The sequence below is a fragment of the Lathyrus oleraceus genome, chromosome 5, assembly GCF_024323335.1.
Source record: "Lathyrus oleraceus cultivar Zhongwan6 chromosome 5, CAAS_Psat_ZW6_1.0, whole genome shotgun sequence".
Classification (NCBI taxonomy): domain Eukaryota; kingdom Viridiplantae; phylum Streptophyta; class Magnoliopsida; order Fabales; family Fabaceae; genus Lathyrus; species Lathyrus oleraceus.
Window position 1 is genome coordinate 386,151,337 of NC_066583.1, and position 22,237 is coordinate 386,173,573.

Below are 22,237 nucleotides of genomic sequence, written 5' to 3' on the forward strand. Positions count from 1 at the left end.
ATAGGTGGTTTATATGGCGGGGGTGGTACGTAAATTTTATCTTTAGGTTCTTCTCCTTTCTCTCGACCATCCTGGTTTTCAGATTCCTCTGGTTCCTTTACTTCGTCCGTGGGTTTGGTACATTCCTTAGAAGTTTCGGGTTCACTTAATCTTGGGTTTGGTGGCTCATCATAAGCGTTCCCACTTCGTAGGGTAATGGCATTGGCTTGTCCTCTCGGATTTTGTTGAGGTTGTCCAGGGAATTGTCCTCCAGGTGTAGTCTGAGGGGCTTGGTTTAAAGCTACCTGAGAGATCTGGGTTTCAAGCATCTTGGTATGAGTAACTATTTGGTCAACCTTGGTTCCTAACTGAGTAATCAATTCGTTAACATGAATGTTTTGGTTCATGAACTCCTTGTTTTGTTGGGTTTGAGCGGTGATAAAATTTTCCATAATTTTCTCAAGGCTCGGCTTTGGTGGTACAGGTTGCATATGTTGATTTGATCTAGGGGCTTGATAACTAGGTCTCGGAGGTGCATTATTTTGAATAGGGTTATTGTTTTTATAGGAGAAGTTCGGGTGATTCCTCCATCCAGGATTATAGGTATTCGAATATGGGTTCCCTTGGGTGTAGTTCACTTGCTCGGAGTGGGTTTCGTTCAATAGACTGCATTCTGCGGATTGGTGTCCTTGGGTTCCACATATCTCACAATTCGACGAAACTGCGGCTACAGTATTCGGGTTCGTGTACATATGCTCGACTTTAAGGGCTAATGCGTCCATTTTAGCTTGCATCATGTCTATAGAGCTTAGTTCATGCACTCCTCCTTGGGCTTCCTTCTTCTCAACTGTCGCTCGTTCAACTCCCCATGATTGATGGTTTTGAGCCATATCTTCAATGAGGGCACTAGCTTCAGGGTAAGGTTTGTTCATCAGAGCACCGCCTGCGGCAGCGTCGATGGTCATCTTTGTGTTATAATGAAGTCCATTATAGAAGGTTTGAATGATTAACCAATTTTCTAAACCATGATGTGGGCATGCTCGTAACAACTCTTTATATCTCTCCCAAGCTTCGAACAACGATTCTCCATGGTTTTGGGTAAATCTAGTTATATGGTTTCGAAGAACGGCGGTCTTACTCGGGGGAAAATATCTAGCAAGAAAAACTCTTCTAAGGTTATCCCAAGTCGTAATAGAATTGGGTGGAAGGGAATCTAACCATGATAGGGCTTTATCTCTAAGGGAAAAGGGAAATAATCTAAAACGTATTGCCTCAGGAGAAGCTCCATTGGTTTTAAAAGTATCTGCTAATTGAAGAAATATTTTTAAATGTTGGTTAGGGTTCTCGGTAGTGAGACCCGCGAATTGTCTCTATTGCACTAGTTGCAACAGGGATGGTTTAAGTTTAAAATTATTGGCTGGGATAGCTGGGTTTACTATACTATAACTAGGTTCTTCATTAGATGGTTGAGCGAAGTCCTTAAGAGGTCTTTGGTTTTGATCTTCGGCCATAGCTCTCTTAATTCTATGAAAGAATAAACGTGCGCGAGCGTAACGTTCAGGTTCCGCCAGAGGGTTTACTAAACTTAAACTTCCGGTGCTGCGAGTTCTTCGCATCGACCGGCGGGAAATAACCTAAGTCTAAACGATATAACAACAGGAAAATGAAATTTGACGAAATTGGTCCCCGGCAACAGCGCCAAAAACTTGATGCGTGCTTTTCGCAAGTATACGAACGCGTCAGAGTAATATAAAAGATTATCGAATCCACAGAGACCAAGTGTCAATCTATCGTTATCTGTTATTACGGTGTTTATCAAAGGCAGTCAAAATAGGTGTTTTTGTAGTGTGCAATGAAAAGTAAAGTATTGAAATAGAATATAATTAATAAAGACAGGGTCGAATGTAATTCACGTAATCAATTAATAATCCAAGTACTTGCTAATAGAATTACTTATGGGCAATGTTTCCTACTTTGAAAAGAACTAATTTAACAGGAACTGTCGCTTTCGCGTATTCAGAACCGAGTTGTACTCCCTAATCAAACCAACTTATTGTCACTTATAAAAAGGCGCGCATTGCGTTAGAGTAGTAAACCTATTTTTAAGAAATATAGTATCTTGACTAAGTTGAAAAGTATTATAACCTGGACTTCTTAACCAAAAGAGGTTCTTACGAACCAGACTCTAAACTTAGAAACGCGTCCAAAAATAGTTTTAAAATCTCTTTTCTTCTTAATGTTAAAAACTCCTAATGAACTAAACAAAGCGCTTTCGCTGTTTTTGAAATAGTTAAAAACAATTAAGTTTATAAAGACGTTGGACGGCTTTCGATCTTACCCAACGAAATTGAAGTGCGGAAAAACTTAATTTGAAAGTTAAAATAGCCCTTAAGTCTTTCTACAAACAATTGTACGGATTACTGGTTTAATTACGATCCTTACATTCTAGCCTTATAAATTTAGCTAGACATGGTAAAGTAAAAGTGCATTAAAATAAATAAAAGTAGTGCGAGTGCGGAAAGTAAATAAAAGTAGTGCGAGTGCGGAAAGTAAATAATTTAAAGCGAGTGCGAGGAAATAAATAAAAGTAAAAGCGAGTGCGGGAAATAAATAAAGTAAAAACGAGTGCGGGAAATAAATAAAGTAAAAGCGAGTGCGGGAAATAAATAAAGTAAAAGCGAGTGCGGGAAATAAATAAAGTAAAAGCGAGTGCGGGAAATAAATAAAGTAAAGGCGAGTAATAAAAACCTGCTCCAATCGGAGGGCTGAGTAAATTGCAATGCGGAAAAGAAAATGGCGGCAGGATTAACTTCCTTCCAAAGTGCTCCAAACTCGATTACAGACTCTATCACAGACTTGATTACACAATTGTGGTAACACTCCAATGCGAAGCGATTACCACTATAAAATACTGAATATATGCCTAAGTGAAACAAAGTTGCTTCTGAGTTTGCCTCTGTTCTAAGTTTGGATCTTCGTCTGCTCTAAGTTTGGATGGTTGTAAAAGTGAATTCGCGTTTCTATTTATAGGCAAGTAAAAAGATGGAAATGACTTGGATGCCCTTCACTTGAAAATAGGAGGGAACCGTTTTTCCTCTTGTGGCGCCCGCCACAAGGCTATGGCACCCGCCACAAGCACAACATGGGGCGCCTTAGTGGAAGTAGTGGGAAAACGTGGGAGTTGATGGAAGTTGAATTTGACACGTCATGGCTTGGTCTGTGGCGCCCGCCATTGGGTAGGCCATAAGAGCAAAAAGCTGAATTTTAGGGTTTTTGGCTCTTTTTCGCTCCTTTTCTCGATCGGGGCTCCGATTAAAGTAAAAACCTGAAAACAAAGGAAAACATAACAATAACACAACAAAATGATAATAAAACAACTAGAATGCATGTGAAATCGGAGTCGAAAATACGTAAATTTTAGTGTGATCACCGTCGTCGGTTAGGATGAACATATCAAGGATATACCATCTGAATAAAAAGGGTAGGAATTACATCTATCGAAAGTTGGATAGAAAACCGTCGAAGAGAAAATCCATCACCGGTTAGGATGAACATATTAAGGATAAACTCTGAATAGGGGAAAAGTAGGATTTACAACTACCGGTTACTGGGTAGAAAACCAATCAAAGAGAAGACCCGTCATCGGTTAGGATGAACATATCAAGGATCGACTCTGATGAGGAGCAAAAAATAAGGATTATATCTATCAGTTACTGGATAGAATACCATATGAGAGAAAATCTGTCACCGGTTAGGATGAACATATCAAGGATAGACTCCGCATAGGGGAAAAGTAGGATTTACAAATATCGGTTACTGGGTAGAAAACCACAAGGAAAAGAAAACCCGTCATCGGTTAAGATAAACATATCAAGGATTAACTCTTTGGGGAACAAAATAGGGATTACAACTACCTTTTTACTGGGTAAAATACCAAAAGAATGAGAATACTCGTCACCGGTTAAAATGAACATATCAAGGATAGACTCAGGTAGGGGAAAGAAAGATATCCGTCACCGGTTAGGATGAACATATCAAGGATATACTTCTTGGGGTATAGATCCACTAGGGACTCTACTGAGGAGAAAAAAAGGGTACTTTTGCCGGGTAGTGGGCAAGAAGTAACAAACTGCAAACTAAGAAGAATATTACCAGTTACTGGGTAATAAACTCTCAGAGGATCAAAGCATCTATCTAGGTAAGAGCTAGAAAGAAAACGGTCAATCAAGACTCAACCCAATGAGGACATAATTCAAGGGGAGTAATTCCATCCAGAAAATCAACTGGGGAGGAAACTGAAATAACAACCATCCACGAGGAAACAAACTCAGTGGGGAAAAGGAGAAAGGTTAAAGTCTTTCTGCTTAAGGGGATGCCACTCTATAATTGAAGGAGGACAGACACCAGATTTGGTATGGGGATAAAATACCGCCATAAGAATCTCAAACAAATCAAATATGAAGATGCAGGGTATGCAATTATGCAATTATATGATTGTATATGTATATGTATATATGATGATTTTGATGACAAAACGATCACAAAGGATACAAAGGTGTCGCAAAGAATTTGAACCATCGGTACAATCCTCAGTCAATCCACAAAATATGGAGACAACTGCTGAAGAACGAAGAGATCAACATCCCAAAGGTTCAAACCTAGCTGGGGACGAGGAGATATGCTGAGGATAGAACATCCAATCTGTGGGGAATTTTAGGTCAACACCATAAAAATGGGAGACAACCCTATAGAGAATAATCATGACAAAGGCTGCCCAAAAACCAGGAGGAAACTCTGTCTGGGAGCAAGTTGAATGGCGATTGGTGGGGAAACCAATGCGATCTACTAGGGAAGATCAACCACCTCTGAAGATCAACCCTGCTGAGGAAATACGAACTTCGTTGTGGATGTACAAACTCCGTTGGGGAAGGCAGAAACTCTGTAGGGGAAAACAACACGCCGCAAGGTATCTGAATCAACCAACTCAGCTGGGGACGAGGAAAGGAATTCCACTGAGGATCAAACACTCCACCGAGGAACTGAATCAACACAAACATCTAAGGATACCTGAAGGATTAACTACTTGGGAACCTCTGATGTTTCACACTTAAGGACTTGCTATCCATTGAAATGTTGTTGATATTCCTTTTACTTGCTTTGGAAAAAATTCTTGCTTTTATATATTTAAGAAAAAACTTGATTTTGATTTAAAAATTTAATTTCAAAATGATCATAATAAAATTTAAAACTATTGGCTGAAGTAAATAAGAGTAGAAACAATTTGGATAAAAGCTCAACTTTATTTAATAGAATGGTAGCCTGTAAATGACAAGACTCCATGGATTTTTACAAAGTTGAAAATGGTAATTTACATGGAAAAAGGGTTACATTGAATATAAATGATCCTTAATCCTTCTACCAACTCTTGATATCCACTGTGCTCTTGACCACTGATGGGGATGAACTGATGTCAACCCTTGTGCTCAAACAAGTCTTCAAAATCTGAAGATCAGCAGACTGTAGTTACTTGCCATAATCCCTAATTTTTGCATAAGTTTCCCCAAGGTGGGGTACTCAACTTATCAAGAAATTCTTTCTGTTTTATGTCTCTAATTTTTGCCTGGGTCTCCCTTTCGGGTTTTTAATCCACCGAGACGCTCATTTTTGCCTAAGCCGGGTTTTCAACTTAGCGAGCTGTTCATTTATTTTTTAGGCGAAGTATTTCTTGACTGCATCTGTGTTCACAGGACGAGTGAACTCTTCACCATCCATTGTTGTAAGAATCAACGCGCCGCCTGAAAAGTCTCTCTTAACAACATATGGGCCTTCATAATTAGGAGTCCATTTTCCTTTGGAATATGGCTTGAACGTCAAAATCTTCTTGAGCACAAGGTCACCTTCTCTAAAACTCGAGGTCTGACCTTCTTATCAAAAGATGTCTTCATCCTATGCTGATACAACTGACCATGACACATGGCAGTCAATCTCTTCCCTTCAATCAAATTCAACTGATCAAACTGTTGGTGTAAGCCCTAGAGGCCAATGCTTTTGGTACTTATATCGAATTATTTTTTAATAATAAAAGGCTTTTTCTTTATTACGTTTGTTTAATAAAGTCCCTAGAATAGCTAGTCCGTTTAATGTATCAAGTATGACTTGATCATGAAATCACATTAAACATAAGGACACTATTCTTAAAGTATCCGTAGTCGAGCTTTATTGTGAAGTGGGATAACACTACAGCATTAAGACTATTATGTACATAGACTGATGATCACATCTCATGGATCATGGATAATGAGTTATCAAGTCTTAAACATAGGTATGAATATTAAGAGTAATATTTATACCGGATTGACCCTCTATGAGAATACTATATATAAAGTTATGCAAAGTGTCATAAGTTATTCTCATGGTGATAATGGTGTATACCACTCTTCGACCTGAAACCACTATGGACCCTAGATGTAGAGTCGAGTGCTTTATTGCTGATCCAACATTGTCCGTAACTGGATAACCATAAAGACAGTTGATGGGTACTCCACAAAGCATGCTGAGGGACATGAGTGACCTATATGGAATTTGTCCATCCTGTATAACAGGATAAATGTCTATGGGCCCAATATTGAACTGGACAAGGATAACACGGTCTATGCCTTGTGTTCAATATAGACAGAAGGGCAAAAGGGTAATTCTACACATAAGTATTATCATAGAAGGAATTTTCAGATCACATGACATTTTCGTGTCTTGGGTAGCAGTGATGTGTTGCTAGATACCGCTCACTGTTTATCATGTTAAATACGTGATTTAATATAATTGTCAACGCCGCGAAAACCTACAGGGTCACACGCAAAGGACGAATTGATGAGAGATAAAGTAACTAAGGAACACCGTAAGGTACGGTGCCCTTAAGTGAATTGTAGAACATCGTTAGGTACGGTGTACTTAAGTAGAATACGAAATATGGTAAGGTACCATGGGCTTAAGTGATTTTGGGCATATTATAAGATATGGGCCAAATACACTTAAGTGGGCCTTTTAGCTTGAAGCCCACACAAGTGGTTCTATAAATAGAACCCTTGTGCAAAAGCATTATTTGCGTTTGCATTATTTTCGTTTTCTCTCTCTCTTTCTCTCTCTCTCTCTCTCTCTCTCTCTCTCTCCCTCTCTCTCTCTCTCTCTCTCTCACTCAAAGCCTTCATTCATACCAGCTAGCACTGAGATTGAAGGAATCCGTTCGTGTGGACTGAGTAGAGACGTTGTCATCATTCAACGATCGTGATCTCTCCGTGGATTTGCATCAAAGGTTTTGATCGTTACAAGAGATCTGCACCAAAGGTTTCAATCATCACAAGAGGTAAATATTCTATCACTGATCATGACCATTCGTAAAGATCTCTAAAGGAGAAAATTTTAATTTCCGATGCGTTTTGGATTGCAATTCTCCTTCACAAACCTGGTATGACTCCATTCGGCCTCAGTCAACTTGGCTTCCATGAGCACACGTAATGAAGGAATCTCAACCTCTACAGGGAGCACTGCTTCCATACCATAAACAAGAGATGAAGGGGTTGCCCCTGTTGAAGTGCGGATGGATGTACGATACCCATGCAAAGCAAAAAGGAGCATCTCATACCAATCCTTATATGTGACAACCATCTTCTGGATAATCTTCTTGATGTTCTTGTTCGCAGCATCAACAACCTCATTCATCTTAGGTCTGTATGGAGAAGAGTTATGATGTGCAAACTTGAAGTCCTTGCAAAGAGCTTCCACCATATTGTTATTCAAGTTTGATCCATTGTCAGTAATGATCTTACTTGGCACACCATAACGACATATAATCTGATTCTTGATAAACCTTACAATAACTTGCTTGGTCACATTTGCATATGATGCCGCTTCAACCCATTTTGTGAAGTAGTCAATTGCCACTAAAATGAAACGATGTCCATTTGAAGCTTTGGGCTCAATCATCCCAATCATATCAATTTCCCACATGGAGAAGGGCCATGGGGAGGAGATAACATTCAATAGTGTCGGAGGAACATGAATCTTATCAGCATAAATTTGACACTTGTGGCACTTCTTCACAAATTTGCAACAGTCAGATTCCATTGTCAGCCAATAGTAACCTGCTTGCAACATCTTCTTCGCCATTGCATGTCCATTGGAATGAGTACCAAAGGAACCTTCATGCACTTCAGTCATCAACAAGTCTGCTTCGTGTCTACCCACGCATCTGAGCAAAACCACGTCGAAGATTCTCTTGTATAGTATATCACCATTTAAGTAAAAATTACCGGCTAATCTTCTCAAAGTCTTCTTATCTTTCAAAGATGCCCCAGGCGGGTAAATCTGACTTTGGAGGAAACATTTGATGTCGTAATACCATGGCTTCTCGTCTTTGATTTCTTCAACAACAAACACATGAGCTGGCCTATCAAGACGCATCATAGATAAATTGGGAACTTCATTCCAATACTTCACTATAATCATCGATGCCAACATTGCAAGAGCATCTGCCATTCGGTTTTCATCTCGAGGAATATGATGAAACTCAACCTTTGTAAAGAAAGTTGAAATCCTCCTCACATAATCTCTATATGGTATCAAACCGGGTTTATTTGTCTCCCATTCTACTTTGATTTGATTCACAGCCAAAGCCGAATCACCGAAGACATCCAAATACTTGATTCTGAGATTCATGGCCTCTTCAAGCCCCATAATGCAAGCTTCATACTCTGCCATGTTATTTGTACACTTGAAAGTCAACCTAGCTGTAAATGGAAGATGCGTGCCTTGAGGAGTAATAATCACTGCCTTGAGGAGTAATAATCAATGTGTGGCAGAGGGAAATCATCTTTCGGACTGGCTTTATTCAAATCTTGATAGTCAACACACATGCAGACTTTTCCATCTTTCTTCGGTACAGGCACAATATTGGCCACCCATTGCGGATACTCAACAGTCACAAGGAAACCGACATCAATCTTCTTTTGCACTTCTTCCTTGATCTTCACAGCCATATCAGGATGCGTTCTTCTCAATTTCTGCATGACTGGCGGGCATTCTGGATTCAACGACAATCTATGCTCCACAATCTCAGAATCCAAACCAGGCATGTCTTGATAGGACCAAGCAAACACATCTGAATACTCTTGAAGAAGATCAATCAACCCCTTCTTGACATCTGGACACAGTCGAGACCCAATCTTGACTTCCTTCACATCATCTTCGGAACCCAAGTTGACTAACTCAATCTGCTCTTTAAATAGCCGAATAATCTTTTCATCTTGCTCAAGAAGACGAGTCAATTCATCACTCACTTCTATATCACTTTCCTCCTCGGCCTCAAACACAAGGAATTCAAAATTTGGAGAAGGAGAAGGATCATTGTATTCAATGGGGTTAGAAACCAACCTGCATAATGATTTGATATTTTGATTTTAGAGAAGTTAATTTGTGACCAAATATTATGCAGATGGACAATTATATTGTTTATTTATGTTTTTTGTGATTACCATTTTCAGAATAAAGCAAAAAGTAAAAACAACCATCAAAGATATGGATGAATAGAATTAATTTTATTAATGATCAAATTGAAATTCCCAAACAATGTTCACTTCTCCCTTAGGCATAGGAGGAGGATTTTAAAATATAAAAGCAATTACTTAGATCGATGCAAAATAACATGAATATCAACAGCAGTGCAATTGTTGCACGTCTTTCCATGCGTTACAAAGTTGGTGCAGTCTTCCTCTTCGTCATCCTCTAGTACAGCAGCTAAGTGTTGTTCATTGCCATGAATAAACCCTCCGCTACGGAAGCTGAGTTGCATATCTTCAGATCTTGCAATTGATGAGCCTTTCTGGAACCCCAAACCGGTTCTGCCCTTGTTGTCGGAGACTTCTACCATGCGCCCCCACTGATCAACAATACCTTCTTCAACAATCTTCTGAGCATCTTTTAATGAGGACATGGGTGCCCCAACTCTCTTCTCAGCAGCAATAGATAAGGCTTAGAATGGAGTTCCAACTTCATCCTCAACTTTAACATAAGATAAAGATGACAGGTGGCTAACCAACAATGCCTTCTCTCCTCCAACAATCACAAGCTTGCCATTCTTGACAAATTTCAATTTCTGATGCAGAGTGGAGGTAACAGCTCCCGCCTTATGAATCCATGGCCTTCCCAATAAACAGCTGTAGGCCGGGTGGATATCCATTACTTGAAAAGTAATCTGAAAATCACTCGTACCTATCTTGACTGGAAGGTCCACTTCACCAATTACTGTCTTGCGTGAACCGTCAAAAGCTTTGACGATTACACCGCTATACCTCACGGGCGCTCCTTGGTAAGATAGCTTTGACAAAGTTGACTTCAGAAGCACATTTAGTGACAACCCGGTGTCAACAAGAACGTTTGACAAAGCATCTTCCTTGCAGTTCATTGAAATATGCAAAGCCAGGTTATGATTTATGCCCTCCTCAGGGAGTTCTTCATCGTAAAAGCTGAGATTGTTGCAAGAAGTGATGTTAGCCACAATGTGATCAAATTGATCCACAATAACATCATGCTCTACGTATGCTTGTTCAAGAAATCTCTGTAGTGCTTCTCTGTGCGCTTCAGAATTCATCAATAGAGACAACACTGAGATTTTTGAGGGGGTTTGGAGCAGCTGCTCCACCATATTAAACTTGCTCCTCTTTATCAATCGGAGTACCTCATCATCATCATTAGCTTTCAAGTTGCTGGATTCACCAGACTTATCTTTTGAAACGCCAATCGGATCTACATTAGGAACCTCCGCCTTCTTACCAACAATCGTTTCTTCTTTGTTTTCTAGGAACACCGGCCCAGACACTCGACCACTACGGGTCACCTTCGTTACATCAGCAATGCTCACTACTGAACTAGTCGTAGGTAACGGGACCTCTTGACCATTCTTTATCATTGTAGCATTGTACTGGTACGGTACAACCTTATCAGATGAATACGGAACTGGGCCCGTTAACCGTATTACCAACGGTGATACTGATCTTTGACTGACATTATTATTGTTGCTGTTGTCATATTGAATTACCAACCGCTCTTGTTGTTTGAAAACAGGCACTATGACATTGACGTCGTCATCTACATGACGGGATTGAACAATTTGTATCATGTCTTCATCCATCAGACGTTGGATGTCCCTTTTCACTACAACACACCCTCTTGGGTTCACACTACAAACAACACAACGATCATGGTCATGTTCACAGTCACTCACCAAACAAATATCCTTGTGCATCTGCACCAAGGATCTACAGATAAACCGGACATCATAAATCTTATACTCCCCAGGACAACCGTCTACCATATTCACTGAAGAATTCTCATGAGCGGGCAAAGGGTTCGCTTTCACATTTGGCGCGCGGTTCTCAAAGGACACCATACCACTCTTCATAAGCTTATGAACATCATACTTCAATGGATAGCAGTTTTCAATGTCGTGTCCGGGTGCTCCTTGATGAAAAGCACAACGGAGCTCAGGCTTATACCACCAGGGAAGTGGTTCTGGGATCTGCGGTGGGTTCCTCGGTTGAATTAAGTTCTTGAGAACTAACGAAGGATACAACTCTGCATATGACATAGGAATCGGGTCAAAAGAGACCTTCTTCCTCTCAAAGTTCTGCTGGTGATGATTGTTGGTGGTATTGTTGTTGTTCTTGTTGTATGTGTTCGTTCTTTGTTGCGGTTGTTGTTGTTGACATTGATGTTGTTATTGTTGTTGAATTGGTGTTGCTTGTTGATTAGAAAATACCGGAATTACTGATGATACTTGATGATGATGATGTTGACGGGGTAGTTGATTCCTTCTGATCTGAGGCCTCCTCTGTCTCCCACTGATTACTGCATTCGTCTCACTGTCTTTCTTCTTACCAAAGTTGCTACCATTTTCTTACTTGTTGACGCCTCATCTCTTGACAACCGTCCCTCACAGACTCCTTCCTCAAGCCTCATCCCCATGTTTACCATTTTGGTAAAGTCACTGGGGGCACTAGCGATCATGCGTTCATAACAAAATGAACTTAGAGTTTTCAAGAAGATTTTTGTCATCTCTTTCTCCTCCAAAGGAGGAGTGATCTGGGCAGCCAACTCCCTCTATCTTTGCGCGTATTCTTTAAATGTCTCTTTGTCCTTCTGAGACATAAACCTCAGCTGGTCTCTATCAGGCACCATGTCCACATTATACTTGTATTGCTTGACGAAAGCCTCTCCCAAGCCGTTGAAAATGCGAATGCTTACACTATCCAAACCCATGTACCAACGAAGTGCAGCACCAGTCAGACTATCTTGGAAGTAGTGAATAAGAAATTGATCATTGTCGGTCTGAATAGACATCTTGCGGGCATACATCACAAGATCACCGAGCGGACAAGAGTTCCCCTTATACTTTTCAAAGTCAGGCATTTTGAACTTCACCAGGATCTTGACGTTGGGCACTAAGCACAACTCATCAATACTCTTTCCAAACAAGTCTTTACCTCTTAGTATCTTCAATTCCTTGCGCAGCTCAAGAAACTGATCTTTCATCTCGTCCATCTTCTCATACACATCTGGGCCCTCAGACAGCTTAGAATGATAGATGGTATCCTCTACGCGAGGCAAGGTGTGTACAACGGGAGGTGGCACGGACATGACTGGGCTAGATCCCGGCATGGAAGCAAATGTAGGCGCAAAGCTTTCGGGCACAAAGTTGGGCAACATTCCCCACGGGAATCCGGCAGGCATATTCGGCGCGAAGTGAGCGGTAGCAGCAGGCATGGTAGAGGTAGTCACCTCTGAAGTAACAGTCCTTGCGGGAGGAGTTGCAGGCGTTGGAGAAGCTTGATTCTGAGCAGCAAGAACTGACTCCATCATGGCAGAGAGGCAGGCGATCTCATCCTTCAGCTCTCTGTTCTCTTGCTCCAAATGTTCCATGATTCTCAGATGATTGGCTTGGGTATTGTACCGGTGAGTCAGCTTGGCTAAAGCACAGAAGAAACACCAATCAGACATCTAGCAAAAACCTGCTTGTGCAAATGATGCATGAGATGTAATGCTTGATTATTTTTATTTTCAAGGAACTTACTATATCATTTGTAAATATATAATATTTAAATGGCAATTGCAACAATTTGATATGACCAAAAATGTATTTTTATTTATATAAATTGGGAGGATTACACTGAGTACAATTTCAGAAACCAAAATAAAAAATATAAGAGAAAATGAGACTAGTCATCCTAAGGATCCCTAACATCGTCAGAAGATCTGGCTGTAGGCGCATACTTCCTTCAAATGCGACGGATCTCGGTATCAAAAGAAGCCTTCATCTGAGTCTTCTCGAGGACAAGCTGATCAGCAATCTTCTTCCAAGCAACGGAAGGCCGAGGCATGCTAGAAGATGAAACCTCTAGCTCTCTCTATCTCTTCGTCACTTGGTCTTCAAGTAGCTCAATAAGTACATCTTTGTCCTTAGACTCCAACTGCAACTCTTCATGCTTCTTGCTCAAAGCATGGAAACACTCTTCCCACATGTCCTTCTCTTGCTTCATCTTGGCGAGCGTGTCTTCCAACTCCTCTACATCTTGGTTAGGGAGAGTTAATGGCTCAACTACAACCATAGACATAAGTCTTTCACAAGGATAAGGCATCTTCCACTCCATAGCTCTCTTCTTCATCCAAAGAGTGTAAGCTTCCAAAGCTACACAATTGCACGGACCAAGCTCGGATCTTCCTTTCCTATGCACATTATGCCAAGCATGCACAATCTTCTGCCTCAAATGTTGGGGATCTTTACCCTCTTGATAGAAAAGACCTTCTAACAACATGTTATTAGGTTTGTCTCTCAAGGGGAACCCAAGTTGACGATGAGCCAAAGCAGGGTTGTAGTTAATTCCTCCTTGTGTACCAATGAGAGGCACATTAGAGAATTCTCCATAACTATCAATAATCTCCAAACTTCTCAAAGACGGATCATACCAAACTATATCATCATTAGTGAGAGACATAAGTCTCTGAGACCACCTTAGACATTGGTTGTTCTCCACAAAAGCAGGTGCCTGAGGCAAGTGCGAAATAAACCACTTGTACAGAAGAGGAATGCAACACACAATCGTTTCACCACCTTTAGAATTCCTTATATGCAAAAAGAAATACATATCACCCAACAAAGTAGGCACATGATTCCCAATCAAGAACAGTCTAATGGCGTTAACATCAACAAAACTGTCAATGTTAGGGAACAAAGCTAATCCATAAATGAGCAATACCAAGATAGATTCAAAAGCATCCACACTACCAGCTTGAGCAAAGGCAGTAGCTTCCTTGATGAGGAAATCATATGGCAACCCAAATAACCCTCATTTCTTCACCCAATGAGCCTCTATCTCAGACTTCTTCAAGTGAAGAGCTTCAGCAATAATATTAGATCGGGGAATCTCCTCCAATCCACTAAAAGGCACTTTACTAGAAATATGTATCCCCAAAAGATGAGAATACTCCTCCAAGGTAGGCTCAAGCTGAAAATCTGGGAAAGTGAAACAATGGTAGAGAAGATCATAGAACTGCACTAGCACACTCAAGAGTCCTTCAACCACATTAGCAGACAAGATGGACATAAGCTTCCCATGACGTTGTTTGGAGTCCAAGGGATCTAATACAAAAGATGCTAGCTTCCTTAACTCTTTCAAGTCGGGACATCTGAAACTGTACTTCTTAGTGTTCTTTCGTCCATAATCCATGGTCTGAAAATATTTGCAAATGATACCTTAGTTCCTTGAAATTTTTGTGTGATGAATGTTATGATGCACATGAATGCATGAATGCAACAATAACAAATAAGGAATCACATACAATGCAAGCAAAGGTTAAGGGATGAATCAAGTCATTGTCAAGATCAATCATCCATTTTGGTGGATTATGGTTTACACCTTATCAACACCCAAGTTCCATTGATATTGACAAGACTTGATTGGATCAACCAAGAATCAAGGGTTTGTTGTAAGTCACGAGCATGGAATCTAGGTAAAAACCATCCCAAAGGAGTGAACTAAGGATAAAAACCTGTAGATCATGTTCTAAAAAGTTCCCAGAGTCTTAATTCCATCTATCAGATATTACAGGTTAAGATGACTGACTCATCGACCCATAATATTCTCGAGACAAACTCGTCTGAGTGTAGTATCGCGTAACAACTGTTACCAAGTCTACACTTGAACAGTCTCCGCACTACGTCCTAAATAGGCCAAGATGGGTTAAATATTCTAAGGTCCTCAGCTTCTCGGACCCAATTAGAAATAGTAATGCCTAACCACAAATACTTGTGTGACATTTCCAAATCAAAAGGAGTCTCCACTGAGCGGATGGATCTCAAGCCAACTTGTTAAGGACTACTCAACACAAGTCAAACATGACTATACCATCCTCATATCTTAATTGCACTTAAGTTCGGGTTAGAACTTATCTCACCACTCAGAGATCACCAAGCATAACAAGCAGATTATATCACACATACATATATACAAACATCACATATATACAAATATATACACACAAAAAGTAGACTAAACACACTGGAGACTACTCCCCAGCAGAGTCGCGCACTTAATTACTGTAGCGGTAAATTCATGATCATCAAGCTATTGACAAGCTAGAGATCAAATAATAAGAGTCGCCACCGCGCTTTTATTGTTTCCAAAGGAAAAGGGAAAAAGTAAGAACAAAACCCAAAAAGTAAGAAGTTTTCAAATCAAAACTAATAAAATGTCAGAGATTATAGGTAACGGGGTTGGTTACACAGAGGGAAGGTGTTAGCACCCAAAGTGTCCTAGGTACTCCTAGGGAGCCCTTTTTGTGTGCATATGTACTTGGTATAAAGTGATGTTTACAAACAAATAAAACGGGGGGATGATAAAAGAATTCATTGATTATATTTTTGTGTTTGACAAGACCTTAGGTCTTATGCCTACGTACCAACATAAAAATGAGGGATCAAAACCTCGTAGTTCGTAATGACTGTTTCTTTCTAGCCCTTACCTAGATAGATGCTTCGAGTATCCTAAGAGTTTATTACCCAGTAACTGGTAATATTCTTCTTAGTTTGCAGTTTGTTACTTCTTGCCCAATACATGGCAAAAGTATCCATGTTTTCTCCTCAGTAGAGTCCCTAGTGGATCTGATTCCCCAGGAAGTATATCCTTGATATGTTCACCCTAACCGGTGATGGATATCTTTCTCTCCCCTGCCTGCGTTTATCCTTGATATGTTCATCCTAACCGATAACGGATATTCTCACCTTTGGTATTCTACCCAGTAAAAAGGTAGTTGTAATCCCTATTCTTGTTCCCCAGAGAGTTAATCCTTGATATGTTCATCCTAACCAGTGATGGGTTTCCTTCTCTTTGCGGTCTTCTACCCAGTAACCGATAGTTGTAAATCCTGTTTTTGTCGCCTTCACAGAGTTAATCCTTGATATGTTCACCCTAACCGGTGACGGATTTTCTCTTTGTGGTATTCTATCCAGTAATTGGTAGTTGTAAACCCTATTTTTTCCTGCAGAGTTTATCCTTGATATGTTCACTTTAACCAGTGACGAATTCTCTCTCATGGTATTCTACCCAGTAACTGATAGATGTAATTCCTATTTTCTCCCCTCTCAGAGTCTATCCTTGATATGTTCATCTTAACTAGTGACGGATTTTCTCTTTGACGGTCTTCTATCCAGCATTCGATAGATGTAATTCCTACTTTTTGTTCAGTTGGTTTACCATTGATATGTTCATCTTAATCTATGATGGATATCCTTCTTGACAACCCCAGGCGAGTCTATCATTGATATGTTCATCTTAACTGATGACAGATTTTCTTCCCTGTTGAGTCTATCCTTGATATGTTCATCTTAACCGATGAAAAATATTCTCACCCTTGGTATTCTGCCCAGTAACTGGTAGTTGTAAATCATATTTTCTGCAGTCTTTCCCAGCAAGGCTATTCTTACCCAGTAACCGGTAATGAATACTCCCTCCTGGCTTTTCCCAGCGAGTCATCCTTGTAATGCTCATCCTAACCGATGACGGATGTCCCCTCTGTCAGATCTTTATTATCTCCTTACCCAGTAACAAGTAGTAGATAATATATTTCTGTTCCTCCTCTGTTGAAGTTTATTGCTTCCCCAGTTGAGTTGAGTGTGCGTTTTTCCTTAGTGAAATCGCTTTTCCTGCATGATTCAAGTACTTCAGTGTTATCCTGATCTATTTGAATCCCCTGCAAATGTTTTGTTCCTTGGCTGAGTCTTTTCCATTTTCGTATGGAATTCCTCGAGTCCCCCAGCAGTTTTAAGTCGTAGCATGGCCTACGCATAACTCGTATTTCCCCCCAAAGTATCTGTCTCCCTAGGGAGTTTTCCTTACGGGATATATTATACTCCTACAGATTTTCGGTCTCTCTGATTTCTTTTCCTTTGTGGCAATATTTCCCCACAGGGCATTAACTTTTACATTCATATCATATGCATCATGAGGTCTCTTAGGGACCAAAAATTGTTTCTATATGTTTTTATTTAAGCCCATTCTACTGAGTCTACATGAAGATTTTAACCTTCGCCTCCTCAGTTAGAATGTCCTTAAATAGGGGCAGCTGTAAGACCCCAATTTTGACCCTAAGGTCCCTTATGCAATTTCATCATAAACATTAGCATTGGGATCATACCTTGGTATTTTCCTTACCCCTCCTTCATTGGGTTTATTTTGGGAGAGATCACTAAGCACTTTATGATTGTAGCATACTTGTATATTACCATTTTTACTAACAAAAATACCAAAAATAAGTCTTTGCATTTGCCTAACTCTTTTGTAGGTAGGACACGATCTCCGTTGATCTATCAAGTTCATATCTAGGGTTTAAGACCCTCATAACAAAGAGCACAAACAAGAATTTATCCAAGAATGGTGATAAGCATCATATATGAGTTCCATTGATTCCTACATGTCATATTGATCAAGTTTTCTTCAAGAGTTTGAGGGTGATTTACCTTGGAAACCCTAGTTTGACTAGGTATCTTAAGTAACTTCTCCAACAAGCTATCCCACCAATTGATAAAATTTCTCAAGGGACACTTCAAAATTCATCATCTTATGCATATATGATCTACCATGAGCCAAGAAATTCCAAAGAGTTGGAGTTTAGGAAGTTGGTTGATGGTGGTTGGCCAGATGAATTCATCTGATCAAAATTGGGTCTCCCTAGACCCTATCTCCTACAATTTTAACCATATGAAAATTATTCCAAGAGAAAAGTTACTCTAAATTACATTCCAAACAACTTTAATGTTGATACCTAGAGCTAGTTTTGCTTGGAAAATCATTTTCTATGTGGAAACATTATAGGTCGTTTTGTCTAAACCCTAATTTGAAAGTCAACTTCCCAAGCCCATAACTAGCTTAATTTTATGAGATGAAAGATTTCCAAGTTGTACAATCAAATTCAAGGTGTCTACTTCAACTTTGTTGTTTAGAGTGAGAGCTAACTCAACTTTTATGATCATGTGATATGAGGTTACATTATAGGTCATTTTTGACCTATATCATTGAACAAGTGATTTATCCAAACTTCAAAAATGCATAAATCTATCATTCCAAATCCAAATTGTAGCACCTCAAATTTGCACCTCCCATTTGTACATTCATTTCATTTTTAGGTCATTAACATTGCATTAACATTGCATAGTACCTTGCATTGCATCAGTCAAAACTGGTTAGGAGGATTCATCTGTGCAAGAGAGCAAGGGCATTTTCATGAGATAAAGTCCCTATGGTTGTTCTAGAGAGCTTGTGTGAACCCAAGGTTCATTTTGAAGCAACTTGACCAAGTGTTAGAGGCTCAAAGTCCACAGTGCAGTTTTAGGTCATCTGAGGCCCATAAAAGTCAACTGAGGGCTAGAAGGTGGAGAAATGGTTTGAGACGCTTCATTCATGTTCAAAAGAGGTTCATTTATCATGTCAAGTATCTACCTTGAAGATTTTGAAGCCAGATCAAAAGTTTCCAAAAATGGCAAGTGACCTGTAATTTGAAAGTTTCCAAAAATGGTAAGTTTTGGACCAACTTCAACTCAACTTTCCAACATCAAAGAAGCTTCAAATTAATTTTTGTCCAACATGAAAGTTGAATATCTCTCTCTCCCATTTCCAAAAAGTCCAAGATCATGAATTTATGATGAATGGTCAAAGAGTTATGATCAAATCATTGCAAAGTGTGCTTGAAACTTCAAATGGCCATATCTTTTGAACCAAAACTCCAAATTTGGTGGTTCTTTTTGCAAAATGTTTCTCATGACATGAATTTTCCAAAAACCTCATCACATTTCATGAAATGTTATCATATGATCACTTGCTTATTCATGAAGTTTTTGAAGGAAAATTACCAAAATCAAAATTGGTTGATCACATGCATGTAATTCCAATTCCAATGTGTGCATGGACTGATTTAGGGTGAATTTGGACCCTTGGTGTGTACTGTTCACGTGTGCTTCCCATGCATGAGGTGAAAATGCAAATTGGTGCATACACCTTGTATTCCTCTAATCTCAATTAGTTTTGGCTTAAGTTTGATTTCAGATTAATTAAGAGGAGGTATATAAGCTTAATTACAACTGCATTGCACAGAAGACACAGTTTGAGATCTAGAATTGGAGTTTTGATCAAAATTTTCTCTCACCAAGAACTTCAAGATTCCTCATATAAGCCTCATTTCTCTTGGTGAATTCTTGATCCTGGTGAAGTTTTGAGTGAGATTGAACGTGCCATTGGTGATTTTCTGCTCAAAATCGTGCATACCAAAGCTTGAAGGTGTTGATGGCAATTTCAAATTAAGCTGGATCTACATGTTTCTAAGCCTCCAATTCTTCATCAATCATCACTACGAGTGTTCAGAAGGAGATTTGGATTATTTGGAGCTTTGGATCGTGCAAAACCAGAATCTGCTCTTCAAGAGGTAGGATTTTCGACCTTCATAATTCTCAAATCCATGTGTATGTTTGTGTAGATCTTTGTTTGCTGATGAATCTGGTGGAAAAATCACATGAAATGATGCATTATTCACTGAGTTATGTATGATTGAAGTTTGATGCACCAAAAATGTTTTGCTCGATTCTCTTTAATCATGTGGATTTAGGCTTAGTTGTTGGTTGATCCTTGCTCACCATTGAAAGATCTTTCTAATGATATGCTTTTTGTTGAAATCTGGAAAAATTCTGGAAAATATGGGAATTCGTTCATGGTGTTCATCTTCATCTTCATGAAGAAGATGAAGATTCATGGTAGCGACGGATTTATTCATGCTAGCGACGGACTAGCGTCCAATCTGGGCAATGTTAGGGTTTTCAGGTGAAACGGTGTCGTTTCACATTGGCGCGCGCATTTTGAATCTGGACCGAGTTCGAGTCCTGGCGAAGGCAGTTTTTCAAATGCATTCATATTTTCACTTTTCCCTCCTTATTTTCCATCATGTGATCACTTTGACTTTCAATTTTTTTGTCAACTTCATAAATCTATAATAAATCGAAAAATGGCTCAAATCACTCCCAATTTTTTGCAAAATGATCCTTTGTTTGTCTAGTTTTTTATGATGATGATTTCAAAAGTTGTGCATGGCTGGTTTTTGATTGGTGCTAGAATATGTGAACATATGTGCTTTTGTGACCTTGCCTTATTCATCTCATTGTGAAATGCTTGATTTTAATCCAATGGACATGAAATTTTGCATGAGTGTTCTAGACATGTTGCTGGACCTTTGAGGCTTGGTTTGGTATTTTTCTCATTTGCCAATTCTGTTTTATGGACATGTTTGCATGGTGTGACAATTTGTGTCACACATTTGGTTGTTCAACTTGTGCAATTTAATTTCCATATCAAATGACCTCTAATGCTTCTGATTTTTTGTATGATGGATATTTTGGATGTGTTGAATGCTCATGAATTTTTCCAGAATTATTTGAATCATTTCTGTTTTGATTGGGAATTTTCATTCATTATGATCAAATGTATGCCTTGAATTGGTCTTTGACTTCTCTTGCCTATTACATGAACTTGCTTGATGATTTTGGTTTGGTCCTTTTTAGGACTTGTTCTTGATTGAATAAACATGCTTTGTGTTGAATATCAAGTTCTGTTTTGGCTTTTTGATCCACTTTTGACCCTAGGCTTTGACCTAGTGGCTTGTTACTTACATTTGAGTTGTGAATTTCAGGTTCAAGTAGGCATCTCCCTGATTGATGTTGCTCCTTCATTTGAGCTTGATCATTTGTTATTGTTGGCTAACATTTGTTTGTTTTGTAGGATCTTTGAATGATGAGATTGAGTTGCTTGCCTCTTAGGCCTTGTTTGTTTGTTGTTGACTGTTGTCTGTGAATAGTTTGTCTGAATGCTGTACTGATTGGTTTAGTTGTTTCCACGTGTACCTAAGTTGCTTTAAGTTCATTTGAACTTTGCTTTGCTTTGCTTGTGGTTGGCATACCACTTAGGTATAATCCCTAATCTTCATGTAGTCTGGAAGACCTGTCATGTTATTTTGGCAGGCACCTGTCTGAAGCCCTCCTTAAGAGGCAATGTTTGTGGTTGTTTAATTTTGTGCCAAGCAGGTTAAGTCCTCTTAAGAAGCAATTGGTAGATAAAAGGGATGTGCAATCCATCCCCTGCTATTCAGTTGTGTCATTCACTTTGCTCACACCATGTGTTGATGCATTTTGAATAAAAACCCAAGATCTTGTTGTGTCAGTCATGTGGAGAAGAGTTCCTTCATTCTGAACTCCCACACTTTCTATTTGATTCAAGCTCTCCCAGGCCAGGGATAAGAGCTATGAGGCATAACCCTCATCTCCATTTCATTTGCTTCACCCTAACTCTCAATGTTAGGGTTAAGAGCTCAAAACACCCCATTCCAGTTGGCTTGTTTGTCGAGGTTGATACAACCCCTTGACTAAAGCCCAGCCTTGTATGAGCCACTTGTTTGTATATAGTGTGTGTGCTTGCTCTCTTGTGCTTGTGTTTGATGATATGTTGTTTAGGCTAGTTTGCTTCCTGTGCAAGTTAGGATAGAGACCTCAACATAGGGATCGTATGCATGACAACTTCTAGGCTCCAGTCGTAGTCTCCCTAGTAGCTTGTTATCTCCCTAGTCTCTGGTTAGGATAGAAGTTCTTTCCCTGTTAAGGGGAACTACGTCACCCTGATCC

The 22,237-nt window shown here is 39.5% G+C and overlaps 1 non-coding gene across 1 annotated transcript; it reads left to right on the forward strand.

Annotated features, from left to right (window-relative positions):
• The first annotated feature begins 999 nt into the window (after positions 1-999).
• On the forward strand, positions 1,000-1,106 carry LOC127090199 (small nucleolar RNA R71). Its single transcript, XR_007791727.1, has one exon. It is a non-coding gene; the product is annotated as a small nucleolar RNA R71 (small nucleolar RNA).
• The last annotated feature ends 21,131 nt before the right edge of the window (positions 1,107-22,237 follow it).